The sequence below is a fragment of the Macaca thibetana genome, chromosome 4 (genome assembly GCF_024542745.1).
Source record: "Macaca thibetana thibetana isolate TM-01 chromosome 4, ASM2454274v1, whole genome shotgun sequence".
Taxonomy (NCBI): Eukaryota; Metazoa; Chordata; class Mammalia; order Primates; family Cercopithecidae; genus Macaca; species Macaca thibetana.
This window is the reverse complement of record NC_065581.1, coordinates 34,977,121-34,996,643: the sequence shown is the minus strand read 5'-3', so window position 1 is coordinate 34,996,643 and position 19,523 is coordinate 34,977,121.

Here is a 19,523-nt window from a genome sequence, read left to right as displayed (position 1 = left end):
CAGACTTGCTGTGTCTTATGACTTAGATGTGTCTTTTATAAACAGTATATAGCAGGCTTTTAAAAAAAATGCATGTGTAGCTTAACAGAACGTATAATTAATCAATATATTATCCCCTTTCCTAAATACTGCAAGAAAGACCTCAGAACACTTCAGCGCTGGCCATCCTCTTTTGCCTGGCTTGTTCTGTATTTTAGGTCTGTCCTCTTTCTGGCACCCTCAGATTCTACCTTAGTATTGTTACTTTATGGCAATGGGGCTCGTTTGAATTTCCTCACGCTTACCACCGGATTGCTCACCGTTTCTTCACACAGCTCAGGCTTCCCTTCTGGGATGGCTTTGCCTCCTCCTGCAGCACATCCTTCACCTGTAGATCTGATAGTGGCAAGCACTCCTGGTTTCATTTTGTTTGGAGCTTTTTAAATTTTAATTAATTAATTAATTTATTTATTTATTTTGAGACAGAGTCTCACTCTGTCGCCCAGGCCGGAGTACTGTGGTGCAATCTGGGCTCACTGCAACCTCCGTCTCCCGGGCTCAAGCAATTCTCCTGCCTTAGCCTCCTGAGTAGCTGGGACTACAGGAGCGTACCACCATGCCCGGCTAATTTTTTGTATTTTTAGTAGAGACAGGATTTCACCACGTTAGCCAGGATGGTCTCGATCTCCTGGCCTTGTGATTCGCCCGTCTCAGCCTTCCAAAGTGTTGAGATTACAGGTGTGAGCCACCGCGCCCAGAACTTTTAAATAATTATAAAATATGACACACATATGGCCGAATCATTAAGTCTTCTTCTATCCTCTACGGCTACAGCTCTTAAAATCTTTTTCAAACTCATTTTCTTGCCTCATTGTGCTGTTTTCTTTTATTTATTTATTTATTTTTTGAGACAGAGTCTTGCTTTATCACCCAGGCTGGAGTGCAGTGGCAGATCTCGGCTCACTGCAAGCTCCTCCTCCTGGGCTCACGCCATTCTCCTGCCTCAGCCTGCTGAGTAGCTGGGATTACAGGCACCTGCCACCATGCCTGGCTAATTTTTTGTATTTTTAGTAGAGATGGGGTTTCACCATATTGGCCAGGCTGGTCTTGAACTCCTCACCTCAAGTGATTCACCCACCTCGGCCTCCCACAGTGCTGGGATTACAGACGTGAGCCACCGCGCCTGGCCTAATTTTTTTTTTTTTTAAATTTTTAATAGAGACGGGGTTTCACTATGTTGGCCAGGCTGGTCTCGAACTCCTAACTTCAGGTGATCCACCCGCCTTGGCCTCCCAAAGTGCTGGGATTATAGGCGTGAGCCACTGCACCTGGCCATCATTCTCTCTTTAAATATTTCATCTCCTTCTTTTTCTCTATTCTCTTTTTTTCACATGATGATCAAATATATATTAAAAAATCTTCTTTTATCCTCTATGGCTACGGCTCTTAAAATCTTTTTCAAACTCATTTTCTTGCCTCATTGTGCTGTTTTCTTTTATTTATTTATTTATTTTTGAGATGGAGTCTTGCTCTGTAGCCCAGGCTGGGGAGCAGTGGCGCGATCTCGGCTCACTGCAAGCTCTGCCTCCCAGATTCACGCCATTCTCCTGCCTCAGCCTCCGGAGTAACTAGGGCTACAGGCGCCCGCCACCTCGCCCGGCTAATTTTTTGTATTTTTCAGTAGAGACAGGGTTTCACCATGTTAGCCAGGATGGTCTCCATCTCCTAATATCGTGATCCGCTCGTCTTGGTCTCACAAAGTGCTGGGATTACAGGTGTGAGCCACTGTGCCCGGTCCATTGTGCTGTTTTTTAGGCAAATTCTTTGAAAGTATTTTCTGCTCACTAACTGTCTTTTCAGCTGTAACTAATGATGCTTTCAATACGATTTTACATTTCAACCTTTATATTTTTTATTTCTCAAAGTTCCATGTAAAAATCTATGTATTCATTCCTAATGGTCTTTTGTTGAGTATATATTTTTTTTAATGCATCTTTTATTTCTTTAAGTATGTCATAAATATCTACTTGACATTTTGTATCTGAAAATCCCCAAATCTTCAGTCCTTAGGGATCTGTAGTTCATTGTTTCTGCCAGCTCACAGACACAGTACCTCACCTCCTTGTGTGCTGGTGATCTTCGTGAGTTCATTGTTTAAAATTTGTGGAAGTCTCAGTTCGGTTTGGGGAAGAGTTTTGCAGACAGCATTTGCATTTCTATTTCTGTTGGTATCAGGAAGTGATCTGAGATTACTTCATATCCCCTTGAAAGAACAAGTCCCAGACTCCCTTTCCCCATTTTGGGCTGGCTCAAGGCTCAGTTTCCCCATAACACGGCAATTTACCTAACTGTCTGCCGCTTCAGCCCTGGCCAGGCCCCATTTCCTTGTCTAGGAGGTAGTATTTTTGGAAACATACCCTATCTCTTGTCAGATCAGCTACCTCTAAAAAATTATGCTGTTCAGGGTTTAACTCTTCTCAGCCATGATGCCACAATGGCTGAGAACCTCTAATACTTTCCTTTTCTACTTCTCTGACTGGCCAGGGGTCACATGACCCCAGATGGCCAACTGGAGTCCTTCCCTGGAATTTTCTGAATTAGAGTGGTAAGAGAAGCTTCTTCCTCTTTGGGGCAGCATCTTAAGGATGTGAGCTCAGTGAGGGTGGCAGTCATGCTTCCCACACATGGGGAGAAAGCCTCCGAGAATGGAACCGCATGCTGAGAGATGAGAGAAAGTGGGAGAGAGGGGGAGGCTGCAGCATTTCCTGTATGAGCTGTGGTTTGATCATGTGAGCCAGAATATTCGCCCCTTGCTGCTTGGGTTTTCTGTCTTTTGCAGTCTTGGTTTTTACCTGGTGAGATGATGGATCGTTATTATTTTGTTTTCTGCTTTCTTTTTTTTTTTTTTTTTTTTTGAGACGGAGTCTTGCTCTGTCACCCAGGCTGGAGTGCAGTGGTCGGATCTCAGCTCACTGCAAGCTCCGCCTCCCGGGTTTATGCCATTCTCCTGCCTCAGCCTCCCAAGTAGTTAGGACTACAAGCGCCTGCCACCACGCCCGGCTAGTTTTTTGTATTTTTTTTTAGTAGAGATGGGGTTTCACCATGTTAGCCAGGATGATCTCAATCTCCTGACCTTGTGATCCGCCCATCTCGGCCTCCCAAAGTGCTGGGATTACAGGCTTGAGCCACCGTGCCGGGCCTTTTTTTTTGCATTTTAAAATAATCTATCTATCTATCTATCATCTATCTATCTATCTATCTATCTATCTATCTATCTATCTATCTACATTTTGTTAAGAGAGGGTCTCACTCTCTTACCCAGACTGGAGTGCAGCGGTGCAATCATGGCTCACTATAGCCTTGACCTCCCAGACTCAAATGATCCTCACGTCTCAGCCTCCCGAGTAGCTGGGACTACAGGTATGTGCCACCACATCCAACTAATTTTTAAATGTTTGTAGAGACAGGGTCTCACCATGTTGCCAAGGCTGGTCTTGAACTTCTGGCCTCAAGCAATCTTCCTGCCTTGGCCTCCTAAAGTGTTGGGATTACAGGCCTGAGTCAGTGTGCCTGACCATCTGTATTTTTTTAAAATAAGAAAGTATTATTAATTTAAAAAGTGTTATCTAAAAATCCTGCCTTAATTTATTTGGTGAAGAAAATATCCTAACCCCAGTCGATTTCTGTAAAGTGAGGTCACATGTTGGGTTTGGCTAACGCAGGGGCCTTTGAAGTGGGTGAGGACTGACTTGTATGTCCCTCCTGTTGATGGTGAGGGAGCAGCATGCCATCGCATGAAAGACAGCCTGGGCTTGGTTGTACCAAGTGTCTGTGGTGTCCCTGATGATGGAACAGTGGCTTTGGAACTCCCTGCCCTGTGCCAACCTCTGCCTCTGACTCCCCCTCACAGGGCTGTATTGTTTGAGGGGCTGCTCAGTCACCCTGGTGTCCCTGGCACCCAGCACCGAACTGCCAATAAATGTTTTTGATTGACTTATGCTAGACCTTATTATTTTTTTTTTTTTTTCGAGATGGAGTCTCGCTCTGTTGCCCAAGCTGGAGTGCAGTGGCGTGATCTCAGCTCACTGCAGTCTCTGCTTCCCAGGTTCAAGTGATTCTCCTGCCTCAGCCTCCTGAGTAGCTGGAATTACAGGCTCCCACCACCATGCCCAGCTAATTTTTGTATTTTTAGTAGAGATGGGGTTTCATTATGTTGGCTAGGTTGATCTCAGACTCCTGGGCTCAGGTGATCTGTCCACCCTGGCCTCCCAAACTGCTGGGATTATTAGTGTGAGCCACTGCACCTGGCCTGGACCTCAGATTTTTATTTTATTTTTGAGACAGGGTCTCGCTCTGTCACCCAAGCTGCAGTGCATTGGCACAGTCAAGGCTCATTGCAGCCTTGAGCTCCTGGGCCCAAACAATCCTCCCACCTCAGCCTCTCAAGTAGCTGGGCTAATTTTTAAAAAATTATTATTATTTATTATTATTATTATTATTTTTGAGACGGAGTCTCGCTCTGTCACCCAGGCTGGAGTGCAGTGGCACGATCTCAGCTCACTGCAAGCTCCGCCTCCTGGGTTTACGCCATTCTCCTGCCTCAGCCTCCCGAGTAGCTGGGACTACAGGCGCCCACCACCTCGCCCGGCTAGCTTTTTGTATTTTTTAGTAGAGACAGGGTTTCACCGTGTTAGCCAGGATGGTCTCGATCTTCTGACCTCGTGATCTGCCCGTCTCGGCCTCCCAAAGTGCTGGGATTACAGGCTTGAGCCACCGCGCCCGGCCATTTATTATTTATTTTTTGAGACGGAGTCTTGCTCTGTTGGCCAGGCTGGAGTGCAGTGGTACAATCTTGGCTCACTACAACCTCCATCACCTGGGTTCAAGTGATTCTCCTGCCTCAGCCTCCAGAGTAGCTGGGATTACAGGTGCCTGCCACCTGGATAATTTCTGTATTTTTAGTAGAGATGGGGTTTCACCCATCTGTTGGCCAGATGTTGGCCAGGTTGGTCTTGAACTTCTGACTTCAGGTGATCTGCCTGCCTTGGCCCTCCAAAGTGCTGGGATTACAGGCATGACCCACTGTGCCCAGCCTCTGGGCTAATTTATTATTATTATTATTATTTGTTTTTGAGACAGAGTTTTACTCTGTCACCCAGGCTGGAGTGCAGTGGCACTATCTTGGCTCACTATAACCTCCACCTCTCAAGCAATTCTTATGCCTCAGCCTCCCAAGTAGCTGGGACTACAGATATGTGTCACCATACCTGGCTAATTTTTGTATTTTTAGTAGAAACAGGGTTTCACCATGTTGGCCAGGCTGGTCTTGAACTCCTGGCCTCAGGTGATGTGCCTGCTTTGGCTTCCCAAAATGCTGGGATTACAGGCGTGAGCCACCATGCCTGGCCTTAATTTTTTAATTTTATTTTTCATAGAGACAGGTTCTTGCTATGATGCCTAGGCGAGTCTTGAACTCCTGGGCTCGAGCAATCCTCCTGCCTTGACCTCCCAAAGTGCTAGGATTACAGGTGTGAGCCAGTGCACCTGGCCCAGACTCAGATTTTGAGGTCTCCACACAGCTTAGTGCAATCAGAATGAGTCAAAAAAAGATACAGGATGCTTTGAGATACTTGTCTTCTCTGAGTCTCAGTTTCCTCTTCTGTAAAGTGGTGTAACCATAGGTAACCTTCTGCAGCATTGTTGTAAGGATTGGACACAATGTACAGAGTGCACACATTGGTTAAAATAATCCAACTCTGATGTTGGAGGAGAAGGAAAGATGAAGTGGTAGGTGTTGACAGTCACAAATCGTGTGAAAGGATATTGAATGAGGCTTTTCTTGTTGTCACTTAGAATCACAGTTGGGACAAAGAAGCATTAAGACTCATAGTCTAGAGAACGTGGACATTACGTATGGCAGACTCCTCCAGGGCCTGTTAAAAGGTGGATGAACCAGTTCTGCTTCTCCTGAACATTCTGCCAGTTACCAGCAAGGATGGCGTGTTCCTAAACTGAGTAACTGGTGAAGTTGCCTAATTTCTCTGTGCCTCAGGCACCTCACCTGTAAAATGGGGGTAATAATAGTATCCACTTTTTTTTTCTGAGGCAGAGTCTTGCTCTGTCGCCCAATCTCTGCCTCCCAGGTTCAAGTGATTCTCCTGCCTCAGCCTCCTGAGTGGCTGGGATTACAGGCACCCACCATGGTGCCCGGCTAATTTTTGTATTTTTAGTAGAGATGGGATTTCACCGTGTTGGCCAGGCTGGTCTTGAACTCCTGACCTCAGGTGATCTGCCTGCCTCAGACTCCCAAAGCGCTGGGATTACAGGTGTGAGCGACCATGCTCCACCTAGTACCCACCTTTTAGGGTTGCTGGGAGGATTAAGTGAGTCTGATGGTGGTAGTGGTCCATCTGGAGTGGCTGCTGAAAAGACTCTGCTTGCAGTGCGGGAGGCATGGCTGGGGCTGATAGCTCCATGGAGCCAGCAGGAACCAGAAACAGGCAGGAGCTGCATCCCCTTCTGAGTTGTTGGGGTGGGAACAGCTGCAACCGCCCAGCCACAACTGTGGACCCCAGCGTCCCTGTGCTCTCAGGGGCCTGGGAAGCCCCTCCACCCCTGCAGGCTCAGAAGCGCCTGCTCCCACTGCCTGGCGTCTCCCCACTTCCACTGCCTGCTCTGATGTCAGAGCAACGTTGTGGCCAAGCCCAGGTGCTGTCACACCCAGAGTCCGGGTGCTGTCATGACCCAGCCAGGTGTGTGTGCACTTGGTGCAGTGCTGACACGCCAGCCCCCTGCGCCTTGGCCCCCTCCAGACTTTGAGTGCTGGTAAGCATGGGAGGGAGTCCAAAGTGGGGCTGAGGGTGCCTCGGCTCAGGTCTGCAGGTGCCCCTGAACATGAACAGCCTGGGCACCATGAATGGTGGCAGGAGGCAGACAGGCTTCTGGGCGGAAAGGAGTGAATCCCTGGTGAAACCCACCTTCAAGCCAGGGACAGCCTGAAGTCTGGGGGCCAGACTGCCAATCAGCACACAATTCCTCCCCTCTGAAGCCCATTAAAAACCCCAGACTCGGTCAGACTTGGGCAGATAATGGATGACCTGCTTGCAGATAGGAGCTACCCACTCTGGGTCTCCTGAGAGCTGTACTGTCGCTCAATAAAGCAGCTCTTCACATTGCTCACACAAACAGGGCTGAAACACGCCCCCGGCTTGCCATGTTTGCGAGCAACAAGGAGAGAAAGAAAGAAGAGCTTCAGCCTTTTGGTGAACCCAGGCTTGGGAGCTCCCCAAGGCAGGGCTGTGACATGCTTTTTGGGGCTCTGCGGTTCCTGGCATCTCCAGGCTTCCGGGCACCACCATGTTCCCTGGTGTACACAGTGGAAGCTGCTTGTGGTACGTCTGGACCAGCTGCAGCAGGGAGCCAGTGCCTGTGTCGGTGCCTGGAGTGGCCTGCCTCACCGCAGCTGGTGTACCTGGCTGTACGCAGTGGCCAGACCCTGTGCTTGCTCGCTCACACACCCCTTGCCACTCCGCACCTGGCTCGCCCTTGGCAGGCATGGGATCCAGGCTGGCAGCAAAAGCTGAATGCAGCCTGCCAGGCCAAGTGGGTAGAACAAGCCCAGTGGGCCTGAGCAAAGCTCGTGAAAAGGCGCCACCAGTCACAGAGGTTTCCAGCTGGTGAAGTGATACCCTGAGGATCCCGTAACAAACTGTTCTCAGTGCAAGGAGAACAGTGACCAGGACCTCAGAAGCGATGTGTCTTTTATTAGCATTGCTTTTGTTTGAGATGCTGTCTCAAACATCTCTGAGATGAGATGGAGTCTCGTTCTGTTGTCCAGGCTGGAGTGCAGTGGTACAATCTCGGCTCACTGCAACCTCCGCCTCCCAGGTTCAAGTGATTATCCTACCTTAGCCTCCCAAGTAGCTGGGATTACAGGCATGAGCCACTATGCCTGGCTAATTTTTGGATTTCTAGTAGAGACTGGGTTTCACCATGTTGGCTAGGCTGGTCTCAAACTCCTGAGCTCAAGTGATCCACCTGCCTCAGCCTCTCAAAGTGCTGGGATTACAGGCGTGAGCCACAGTGCCTGGCTCTGATATTAGTATTATTACCCCAATTCCTTACCTACCCCCAACTCCCATCTGGGTCTACATAAGCCAGAATTTAGGAAATCTAGATAAATCCTAGGAGAAAGGGTGGTGACTTTCCTCTCCCACTGCTCTCGTCAGCTATGGGGGCGACACTAGGGGCTTCCTCTCCCTGCAGTGGGGAGGTTGGGGGAGTGCCTGTAGAAAGGGGAGCCCACATCACATTCTCTGACTGGATGTTTGCCTCCTCAGTGGTCAGTCTGATCTTCCCCTAGGCCCACTTGAGCAGGGACAGGTGGGATGAGGACAGCAGGGGTCTCTTACATGGCCCTTACTTGGTGAGGCCGGGATGAGTGAGTCTGCTGTGGCCAAGTGGGCTCTGGGAGCATTAGACCTATTTTGCTTGTCTCCCCAGGGAGGGCTGGCTGCTGGGCAAGGGGCCCTCAGCAGCAGGAGTGGGAGTTGGACCCCAGGTGGGAGCTGAGAGGTGGTGGAAGGGCTGGGGCCAGCACAGGGGTCCCCTGTCAGGGCACTGAATTGGCAGGGACCGAGCCGGGACCCTCCCAGCCCACCATCGCTCTACGAGAGGCTGGTCGTGTGGCTGCCACACAGCAGGGAGCCACTGACACCCACAGGGAGGCGATGCCGTGAAGCACAGGGTCCCTCGCTTCACCCCTCCCTCCTTCCCAGACGGGGGAAGGCCCAGGCCCCTCCCGTTCACAGGCCCCTGGGCATGGCCGTGGGCCAGGGAGGGAGGAGGGGAGCGCTTGACCAGACATCAGGTGGAGTTCAAGTTGGCACAAGATGGGGCAGGGCTTTTTTATATCTGAAAGTCACCAGAAAGCAATGGGATGTGCTGGAGATGGTGCTAAGGGATGGGAAGATGTTAAAGGCTGGATTTAACATCCCCTTTAAAGGGGACACAAAATGGTTTGCGTTAAAGCGCTGCTGAGCTGAGAAGGTCCTTGGAACCATTCACCAGTGCAGCATCCCCAAAGCAGGGTGGTGGCCTCTGCTTACCCTGGTGCTGTGCCAGGGGTGTCCAGCTCAACACAAGGAACTGAGGGTGAGTGACTCCTGAAGTGAGGCTAAGCCCCCTGCCCTTGTCAGGAATGATGTAGGCAGCCTTGGGGTTGACACCCCCGTCCGATCCACAGTTTAGGGCAATGCAGGCTGAGTAGGAGGGTAAGTCCCCAAAACTGCATCAGCCGGGCATGGGGCCTGATAGCAACCCTCCCTCCCACCCCTCCTCTGTAGGGGTCAGGCTCAGACCAGGGTCAGATGACAGCCAAAGGTCCTCGGGGACCCAGAGGAGTAACACCTGTGACTTCAGAGCAGAGGAAGAGGACCCTGCCAGGGCGGAGAACAAGATGGTGGCTCCACCTGGTGTCCTGAGCCCAGGCCTGGCTGAGGGCACAGGGTCAGAGGGTAGCAGTGTGGGCTGCTTCAGGCCACAGGGCCCCAGAGAGGGCGAGGTGGGTGGACCAAGGACAAACCCATGCCAGAGACCAGCTGAGGAAACTAGGCAGGGAACCAGGATCCCAAACGGTTCCCACCACAGCGAGGCACCTGTTTTTGGCTGGGACCTGTAGGGGACGCTACCTGGCCTGCCTGCTGTTTGCTGCTTCAGACAGTTCTCTTTTGTTAGTGTTTTTCTTATCATTGCTTGTGTAAGGCCTTTTAATTTAAACCTTGTTTGCTGAGTGAATGAAAGTAGACCCTTTTCCAGGAGCTGTGTCCATTTGATGGAAAAAGTTTCCAAAGACAACTTTTTTTTTTTTTTTTTTTTTTTTTTTGAGACGGAGTCTTGCTGCTCTGTCGCCCAGGCTGGAGTGCAGTGACGTGATCTCAGCTCACTACAACCTTCACCTCCCCGGTTCAAGCAATTCTCCTGTCTCAGCCTCCTGAGTAGATGAGATTACAGGTGTCTGCCACCACACCTGGCTAATTTTTGTATTTTTAATAAAGACGGGGTTTCACCATATTGGTCAGTCTGGTCTTGAACTCCTGACCTTAGGTGATCCACCCACCTTGGCCTCCTAAAGTGCTGGGATTATAGGCGTGAACCACTGCGCCCAGCCCCAAAGACAACCTTTCTAAGCCCGAATTTCCTCACACATGAATGGGGAGTAGCAATATTTACCTGAAAAGGCTGACGTGAGGGTTAAGTGAAATAGTGTAAAGGGTCTGGCACAGTGCCTGGGACACAACAGGTGCTCAGTAAATGGCAGATTGTTATTCTGCCTCCTCCTTCTATACCCACATACCTTCGCACATTTCCTGGTACTTGTATTAAGAAGGAAAAGGTTACAAGGAAGAGGTGAAGCAAGATGGCAGAATAGAAGGCCCCACTGATCATCTGCCTGACAGAAACACCAGATTCCACAACTGTCTACATAAAAAGCACCTGCGTTAAGAAACAAAAATGAGGCGAGCATTCACAGTACCTGGTTTTAACTTCACGTCACTGACAGTGGCACTAAAGAGGGTAAGAAAGGCAGTCTTGAATTGCCAACACTACCTCTTCCCATCCCCCTGCAGCAGCTGCATGGTGCGGAGAAGTCTGTGATTGGGAAAGGGAGAGCGCAGTGATTCTGAGACTTCAGATTGAGCTCAGTGCTGCCCTGCCACAGTGGAAAGCAAAAGCAGGCTGAGCTCAGCTGATGCCCACCCATAAAGGGAGCATTCAGATCAGCTCTCACCAGAGGGGAGTCACCCCTCCCAGTGGTCAGAAAGTGAGTTCTGGCAAGCCTTGCCACCACAGGCTAAAGTGCTCCCGGGTCTGAAGTAAACTTGAAATGCTGTCTAGGCCGCAAGGACTGCAACTCCTAGGTGAGTCCTAGTGTTGAGCTGGGCTTGGAGCCAGTGGGCTTGCGGGGCACACAACCTATTGAGGGTGGTTGAGGAAGTGCTTGCACCAGCCTTCCCCCGGCCCCATGCTGTACAGCCCGTGGCTCCAAAAGAGATCCATTCCTTCTGCTTGAGGAGAGGAGAGGAGAGGAGAGGAGAGGAGAGGAGAGGGAAGAGTAAAGGGGACTTTGTCTTGCATCTTGGATACCAGCCTAGCAGCAGTAGGATAGGGCATCAGGCAGAGTCATGAGTCTAAGGCTCCCATTCCAGGCTGTAGATCCTGGCTGACATTTCTAGACACACTCTGGGCTAGAAGGGAACCTGGTGCCTTGAAGGGAAGGACCCAGGCCTGGCGGGATCTATCACTTGCTGACTATAAGAGCCCTTGGGCCCTGAATAACCAGCAGCAATACCCAGGTAGTACACTGTGGACCTTGGGTGAGACACTGAGATGTGACTTCAGTGTGACTCAACACAATCCCAATTGTGGTGGCTGTGGTGAGAGACTCCCTTTTGAAAAAAGCAGAGGGAAAAGTAAGGGAGATTTTTTCTTGCACCTTAGGCACCAGCCTATCCGCAGTGGGGTAGAACACGAAGCAGGCCCTTGGGGTCCTCGATTCCAGACCTTGGCTCTTGGATGGCATTTCTGGGCCTGCTCTGAGCTGGAGGGGAGGCTGCTGCCCTGGGAGGAGAGACCTCGGCCTGACAGCATCCAACACGAGCTGACTGAAGAGCTCTTGGGCCTTAACCCTTTTCTCATTTAAGAAAAAGCAAAAATGTGCAGCTCACTGCCAGCACTCGTTTAATTTTACACAAACACGCTCTTTGAGGCTAAAGCGAATCTGACTGATTTTCAACGTGAAAATAAAATATAAAAACCTCTTGGAGTTATTTCTAAACAGAACTAACATCATCAGAATCATCTGAATCATTAGAAGCATCTATTTCAGGAAAATCGGATTCATTAAATGAATCTTTGGCCAAAAACTGTTCGAGAATGATGTTAACATCAAGCATAGGAATGCTATGTTTTCTAGGATTTGACATTTTCAGTGATCAAGAATTATTACATTTTGTAAATGGAAGTATCACGACTAAAACCAGAATGTTCTAAATAGAATAATGTCTTTTGTTTTCAAAGTCAATATACTAGAACAATGTGAAAATAATAATAAAAGGGAGATAATTTGTGACAAAGTTATCTCAGTGTAAACGCTGCAGCTGCAAGTGCTCCAGCAGGTATTCTCGGGGCAAATGGGAAATTAAGTGAACTTCAGCAGTAGCCTGCCAGTGCTCCCCATGGACCTGTGGTGGTGGCCATGGGGTGAGGCTCATCTGCCTGTGGAAAGGGGAGGGAAGAGCGGGAAGGACTGTGGCTTGTGGTTTGAGGGCTGCCTCAGCCACAGAGAAAATCAGGTAGACTTCTAAGGTTTTTGACTCCTGTCCCTAGCTCCCAGATGACATCTCTGGACCCCCTTGGGGCCCAGGAGAACTCACCACCCTGAAGGGAAGGACACAGCCTGGCTGGCTTCACCACCTGCTAATCATAGAGCCGTAGGGACTTGAGTGATCATAGGCGGTAGCCAGGCAGCGGTTACAGCAGGCCTTGGGCAAGACCCAGAGCTGTGCTGGCTTTAAATCTGACCCAGTCCAGTCCCAGCCACGGGAGTGCTTGTATCACCCGTCCCTCAGGACCGGGACCAGGACCAGGCAGCTCAGGAGAGAGAGAGAGGAGAGAGAGAGAGAGAGAGAGAGAGGCTATTTATGTGGAAGAAAGTAAGGGAAGAGAATAAGGGTCTTTGCCTGCTAATCCAGAGAATTCTTCTGATCTTATCCAAAACCACCAAAGCAGTACCTCTATGAGTCTGCAAGAACTACAGCATAGCTGGGCTTGGGCTGTTCCCTATTGCTCACACAGCTTGGATCACAACACCCAAATCCTTTTGAATACTTGGAAAGCCTTTCTAAGAAGGACAGGTACAAACAAGCCCAGACTGCAAAGACTACAATAAATACCTAAGTCTTCAATGTCCAGACACCAACAAACATCAACGAGCATCAAAACGGTCCAGGAAAACATGACCTTGCCAACCGACCTAAACAAAGCACCAGATACCACTCCTGGAGAAAGATATGTGACCTTTCAGACAGTAAATTCAAAATAGCTGTTTTGAGGAAACTCAAAGAAATTCATGAGAACACAGAGAAGGCATTTGGAATTCTATCAGATACATTTAACAAAGGGATCAAAATAATTTTAAAAAATCAAGCAGAAATTCTGAAGTTAAAAAATGCAACTCATGTACTGAAGAATGCATGAGTCTCTCTCCCTCTCTTCCTCTCTTTTTTTTTTATTTTTATTTTGAGATGGAATTTTGCTCTTGTTGCCCAGGCTGGAGTGCAATGGCATGATCTTGGCTCACCACAACCTCCGCCTCCCGGGTTCAAGTGATTCTTCTGCCTCAGCCTCCCTAGTAGCTGGGATTACAGGCATGCGCCAACACGCCCAGATAATTTTGTATTGTTAGTAGACACGGGGTTTCTCCATGCTGCCCAGGCTAGTCTCGAACTCCCAACCTCAGGTGATCCACCCGCCTCAGCCTCCCAAAGTCCTGGGATTACAGGCTGAGCCACCGTGCCCGGCCAAGAGTCTCTTAATAGCAGAATTGATCAAGCATGGCAGGGCACGATGGCTCATGCCTGTAATCCCAGCACTTTGGCAGGCCGAGGTGGGTGGATCATCTGAGGTCAGGAATTCAAGATCAGCCTGGCCAACATGGTGAAAACCTGTCTCCACTGAAAATACAAAACTCAGCCAGGTGTGGTGGCACGTGCCTGTAATCCCAGCTACTTGGGAGGCTGAGGCAGGAGAATCTCTTGAACCCAAGAGGCAGAGGTTGCAGTGAGCCAAGATCATGCCACTGTACTCCAGCCCAGGCAACAGAGCAAGACTCTGCCTCAAAAACAAAACAAAACAAAACAAAAAATTGATCAAGCAGAAGAAAGAATTAGTGAGCTTGAAGACAGGCTATTTGAAAATACACAGTCAGAGGAGACAAAAGGAAAAAGAATAAAAAATAATAAAGCACACTTACAGGATCTAGAAAATAGACTCAAAAGGACAAATCTAAGAGTTATTGGCCTTAAAGAAGAGGTGGAGAAAGACACAGGGGTAGAAAGTTGATTCAAAGGGATAATAACAGAGAACTTCCCAAACCTAAAGAAGGATATCAATACCCGAGTACAAGAAGGTTCTAGAACAGCAAGCAGATTTAACCCAAAGAAGACTACCTCAAAACATTTAATAATCAAACTCCAAAAGGTCAAGGACAAAGAAACGATGCTAAAAGCAGCCAGGGAAAAGAAACCAACAAAATACAATGGAGCTCCAGCACACCTGGCAGCAGACTTTTCAGTGGAAAATTTACAGGCCGGGAGAGAGTGGCATGACATATTTAAAGTGCTGAAGGAAAGAAACTGTTATGGTAGAATAGTATATCTGGTGAAAATACCCTTCAAACATGAGGGAGAAATACTTTCCCAGACAAACAAAAGCTAAGGGATTTCATCAAAGTCCAAAAGAAATGCAAAAGAGAGTTCTTCAATCTGAAAGAAAATAACGTTAATGAGCAATAAGATGTCATCTGAAGGTACAAAACTCACAGGCAATAGTAAGTACGCTGAAAAACACAGAATGTTATAACACTATAACTGTGATGTGTAAACTACTCTTTAAGTAGAAAGACTAAAAGATGAACCAATCAAAAATAATAACTACAACGTTTCAAGACGTAGGCAGTAAACATTCCTTCCTTCCTTCCTTTCCTCCCTCCCTCCCTCCCTTCCTTCTCTCTCTCTCTCTCTTTCTTTCTTGACAGAGTTTCTCTCTGTTGCCCAGGCTGGAGTGCAGTGGCGCAATCTCAGCTTATTTTTTTATTTTTATTTTTTTTTGAGACAGAGTCTCGCTCTGTCGCCCAGGCTAGAGTGCAGTGGCGCAATCTCGGCTCACTGCAAGTTCCGCCTCCCGGGTTCACGCCATTCTCCTGCCTCAGCCTCCTGAGTAGCTGGGACTACAGGCGCCCGCCACCGCGCCCGGCTAATTTTTTGTATTTTTAGTAGAAACGGGGTTTCACCGTGGTCTCCGTCTCCTGACCTTGTGATCCGCCCGCCTCGGCCTCCCAAAGTGCTGGGATTACAGGCGTGAGCCACCGCGCCCGGCATTCAGCTTATTGCAATCTCCGCCTCCTGGGTTCAAGTAATCCTCCTGGGTTCAAGTAATCCTGAGGAGGATTACTTGATTACTGAGTAGCTGGGATTACAGGCACACGCCAGGGCACCCAGTTAGTTTTTGTATTTTTAGTAGAGATGGGGTTTTGTCATGTTGGCCCCATGCTGCTCTCTAACTCCTGGCCTCATGTGATCCACCCGCCTCAGCTTCCCAAAGTGCTGGGATTACAGGTGTCAGCCACCATGCCTGACCTATCCTTCACTCTTAATATGTTTTACCAATTGTCTCTTGCTGGACATTTATATTTTTTCTTTTATTATTGTTGTTATTATTATTATTACTATAATGATGGAATGAATTTCAGATGCTGGGACATAAACCTCTGACCCCTTTTTAAATTATGTCAGAGGAGAGATTCCTAGAAATGGGATTAGCAGGCCGAAGAGCTGAACCCTTCTCAAGTCCTACACATGATTGAGCTGCTTGCCAGAAAGGTCAAGCATGTTTCCCATTCTCATCAGCAACACGTGAGAGGACTCAGTGGGCTGAAACACAGCCAGCACTGAGACTGGTAATTTAAAAACTCTGGGGCCAGGCGCAGTGGCTCACATCTGTAATCCCAGCACTTTGGGAGGCCGAGGCGAGTGGATCACAAGGTCAGTAGATCAAGACCATGCTGGCTAACATAGTGAAACCCTGTCTCTACTAAAAATAAAAAAATCAGCTGAATGTGGTGGCACACACCTGTAGTCCCAGCTACTCAGGATGGCAAGACAGGAGAATTGCTTGAACCCAGGAAGCGGAGGTTTCAGTGAGCTGAGATCACGCCACTGCATTCCAGCTTGGGTGACAGAGTGAGACTCGGTCTCAAAAAAAAACAAAACAAAAAAACAACAACTCTGACAATTGGGGCCAGGTGTGGTGGCTCCATGAGGCTTTATTGTTTCTATTAAAAAGTGGGGCAATAAAGTTAAAGTGTAGAGATTTTATTTGTTTTCTTTTTGCTTGTTAGTTTATGCAAGCAGAATTAAGTTGTTACCAGCTTAAAATAGTGGGTTATAAGACAGTATTTGCAAGCCTCGTGATAACCTCAAATCAAGGAACACAACAGATAGACAAAAAATAAAAAAAGCAAGAAATTAAATCATATCACCAGAGAAAATCACCTTCACTAAAAAAAAATAAAAAAAACAGGAAGAAAGGAAAGAGGATGACAAGATCACAAAACAACCAGAAAACAAATAACAAAATGGCAGAAGTAAGTCCTTACTTATCAAGAATAACATTGCATGTAAATGGACTAAACTCTCCAATAAAAAGACATAGAATGGTTGAATGGACCAAAAAAACAAGACCCAATAATCTGTTGCCTGCAAGAAACACACTTCACCTATGAAAACACACATAGGCTGAAAATAAAGGGATGGGAAAAGATATTCCATGCCAATGGAAACCAAAAAAGAGCAGGAGCAACTATACTGGTATCAGACAAAGTAGATTTCAAGACAAAAACTGTAAGAAGAGACAAAGAAAGTTATTACATAATGATAAACAGGTCAATTCAGCAAGAGAATATAACAATTGTAAATATATGTGCACCCAACACTGAAGCACCAAGATATATAAGGCAAATACTATTAGAGCCAAAGAGAGATAGACAATAATAGCTGGAGACATCAACATCCCAATTTCAGCATTGGACAGATCTTCCAGAAATTAACCAAGAAATATAGGACTTAATCTGCATTATAGACCAAGTGAACATAATAGATATTCACAAAACATTTCATCCAAATGGCTGCATAATACACATTATTCTCCTCAGCACATGGATCATTCTCAAGAGTAGACCAAAGCCAGATGTGGTGGCTCATACCTGTAATTGCAGCACTTTGGGAGGCTGAGGCAGGTGGGTCACTTGAGGCCAGGAGTTTGAAACCAGCCTGGCCATCATGGTGAAACCCCATCTCTATTAAAAATACAAAATTTTGGCTGGGCATGGTGGCTCACGTCTGTAATCCCAACACTTTGGGAGGCTGAGACAGGCAGATTGCCTGAGGTTGGGAGTTTGAGGCCAGCTTGGTCAACATGGTAAAATCCTATCTCAACTAAAAATACAAAAATTAGCCAGGTGTGGTGGCATGCACCTGTAGTCCCAGCTACTCGGGAGGCTAAGGCAGGAGAATCACTTGAACCTACGATGTGTAGGTTGCAGGGGGCTAAGATTACATTACTGCACTCCAGCCTGGGGAACAGAGAGAGATTCTGTCTCAAAAAAAATTTTTTTTTTTATCTGGGCATGGTGATGTGCACTTGTAGTCCCAGGTACTCAGGAGACTGAGGCATGAGAATTGGTTGAACCTGGGAGGTAGAGGTTGCAGTGAGCCTAGATCACGCCACTGCACTCCATCCTGGGCGACAGAATGAGACTCTGTGTGAAAAAAAGGCCAGGAGCAGTGGCTCATGCCTGTAATCCCAGCACTTTGGGAGGCTGAGACGGCAGATCACTTGAGGTCAGGAGTTCGAGAGCAGTCTGGCCAACATGGTGAAACCCCTTCTCTACTAAAAATACAAAAATTAGCCAGGCATGGTGGCACATGCCTGTAGTCCCAGTTACTCAGGAGGCTGAGGTGGGAGAATTGCTTCAACCCGGGAGGTGGAGGTGGCAGCGAGGCGAGATTGTGCCATTGCACTCCAGCCTGGGTGACAGAGTGAGACTCTGTCTCAAAAAAAAAAAAAAAAAAAAAAAAAAAAAAAAAAAAAAAAAAAAGGGTAGACCAAATGTTAGGTGGCAAAATACAACTTAAAACATTAAAAAAATTTGAAATAATATCAAGCATCTTCTTTGACCACAATGGAATAAAACTAGAAATTAATAACAAGAGGAATTTTGGCAACTATACAAATAAATAGAAATTAAACAATATGCTCCTGAATGACCAGTGGGTCAATGAAGAAATTAAGAAGAAAGTTGAAAAAGTTCTTGAAACAGATGATAATTAAAAACAACATACCAAAACCTATGGGATACAGAAAAAGCAGTACTAAGAGGGAAATTTATAGTTACAAGTGCCTACATTAAAAAATAAGAAAAACTTCAAATAAACAACCTGATGATGCATCTTAAAGAACTGGAAGATCAGGAGCAAACCAAAACCAAAATTAATAGAAGAAAATAAATAATAAAGAGCAGAGATAAGTGAAATTGAAATGAAGGAAATAATACAAAATATCAGTGAAACAAAAAGTTGTTTTATTGAAAAGATAAATAAAATTGACAAACCTTTAGCCAGACTAACTAGAAAAAAGAGAGAAGGCCCAAATAAATAAAATCAGAGATGAAAAAGGAGATATTACGACCAATATCACAGAAATTCCAAGGATCATTATGGCTACTATGGGCAACTATATGCCAATAAATTGGAAAATCTAGAAGAAATGGATAAATTCCTAGAACATACAGCCTACCAAGATTGAACCATGAAGGAATCCAAAACCTGAATAAACCAATAACAAGTAATGATATCAAAGCTGTATTAGTCTGTGCTCACATTACTATTAAAAAAAACCTGAGACTGGGTAATCTCTAAAGAAAAGAAGTTAATTGGCTGATGGTTCTGCAAGCTGTACAGGAAGCATAATGCTGGCATCTGCTTGGCTTCTGGGGAGGCCTTTGGAAGCTTGCAGTCGTGGCAGAAGGTTAAGTAGGAGCTTGCACATCACATGGCCAGAGCAGGAGCAAGAGAAAGAATGAGGAGGGAGGTGGTACACACTTTTAAACAATCAGATCTCATGAGAACTCATTCACTTTTTTTTTTTTTTTTAAGTTTTGCTCTTATTGCCCAGGCTGGAGTGCAATGGTGCAATCTCGGCTCACCGCAACCTCCACCTCCTGGGTTCAAGTGATTCTCCTGCCTCAGCCTCCTGAGTAGCTGGGATTAGAGGCATGCGCCACCATGTCCGGTTAATTTTGTAGTTTTAGTAGAGATGGGGTTTCTCTATGTTGGTCAGGCTGGTCTTGAACTCCCGACCTCAGGTGATCCACCCGCCTGGGCCTCCCAAAGTTCTGGGATTACAGCCGTGAGCCACTGCATCCAGCCCAGACTCATTCACCCTCATAAGAACAGGACCAAGGGGATGATGCCAAACCATTCATGAGAAACACCTCCATGATCCAGTCACCTCCCACCAGGCCCCAGGTCCAACATGGGATTACAATTCCACATGAAATTTGGTGGAGACAGAGATCCAAACCATATCAGAAGCCATAATAAAAAGTCTCCAGCAAAGAAAAGCCCGAGACCTGATGGCTTCACTGTTGAATTCTACCAAAGACTTAAAGAAGAACAAATAAAAATCCTACTCAAACTACGCCAAAA